General features: G+C 36.8%; 1 pseudogene; it reads left to right on the top strand.

The window, feature by feature from the left end:
• The first annotated feature begins 525 nt into the window (after nt 1-525).
• Nucleotides 526-1,147, top strand: LOC129238305 (uncharacterized; annotated as a pseudogene).
• The last annotated feature ends 229 nt before the right edge of the window (nt 1,148-1,376 follow it).

The following is a 1,376-nucleotide window of genomic DNA, read 5'->3' as shown; positions in this document are numbered from 1 at the left end:
TTCGGAGATGAAAAATCTAGTTGCATACTACCCGAGATTGAATTACATTCACTTAAGGCTCGGAAAAGAGAAGCATTACGCGAATACTCCATTTTATATTTAGCACCATAGAAAGGTAAAGAGCTGCGCAGATTGCACTGTGGTATGTTGAAATTAATATAATATATTCCAATTCAAAAGAGATGAGCGGATAATACTGATATCGATACTGTGGAACCAGTGGATTCAAATATATCGGAAAATGACGAAGAGGATGGAGAAGAGTTTTGAGAAGAATCGTCAGATTATTATATTCCAGAAACGGATGAAGAGGGGGATATCTCGAGGGGAAAATTGAAAAATCTTCGGTAAAGCAACATGAAGTGCTCTGCGAAATTGCGGAAGAAAGCAATGATGAAAATGTAGAATTGACAGTTACACGAAAAAGAAAGGTGAGTTAATTAAAAGGTAAAGGTAAAAGGTTAAAGAAGATGTCTCCTACAATTATGGATTTGTTGTATTCAATAGCGTAAGAGCCAGCTTTGGATGCAGAACAAAAGAAAGAGTGACATGAGTCAAGGAAAGGCTTATGTTACAAAGAGTGGTAAAGTAATTAAGGAACGTTTACCGAAGCCCGCTGATTGCAGCTGTCATCACAAATGCCCAGAACTCTTCTCTGAAGAAGATCGTAAGAAAATCAATGCAGACTATTGGAGTTTGGGCGATTACTGCAAGCAACGTCTATTCCTTAGTAATAACATAAAAGTGGAAAAGTGCAAGAGGACATTAACGAGAGAATCACGGCGGTCGAACACTCTAAAATACTTTCTAAATGACAAACAGGTCTGTAAAAAGTTCTTTTTAAATACTTTACACGTGTCAGACTGCGCGATATCTGTTTTAGCCAAAAAAAAAGAATCAAAGAGAATTTGTTGACATGAGGGGTAAACACGGAATGCAAAGAAAAGTAGACGCGGAGATAGCAACTCTTATTAAAGAGCACATACAGTCATTTCCAGCAGTAGAAAGCCACTATACTCGAGCAAAGCCCCAACGCCTTTATCTGAGCTCAGACCTAACAATTACAAAAATGTATAACTTATTTAAAGAACGCCACCCAGACCTCTCAGTTAAAGAACATATGTATGTATCGCCACATATTTTGTAATAATTACAATTATTCATTCCATCATCTAAAAAAGGACACATGTTCAACATGCGAAATGTTCAAAAATACAGAGGACAAGGCTTCAATACAGAAATCATATGATGAACACTTAGCAAATAAAGCCCAGGCAAGACTCCATAAAGATGCTGACAAGGAGTTATCTAAAAATAACAGCAATATAAAAGTATTTACTTTTGACTTACAATCAGTGCTATTGACACCCTGTAGC

Source organism: Anastrepha obliqua, chromosome 2, assembly GCF_027943255.1.
Source record: "Anastrepha obliqua isolate idAnaObli1 chromosome 2, idAnaObli1_1.0, whole genome shotgun sequence".
NCBI lineage: Eukaryota > Metazoa > Arthropoda > Insecta > Diptera > Tephritidae > Anastrepha > Anastrepha obliqua.
The sequence above is the reverse complement of the archived record's forward strand: the minus strand, read 5'-3'. Positions and strand labels throughout refer to the sequence as shown.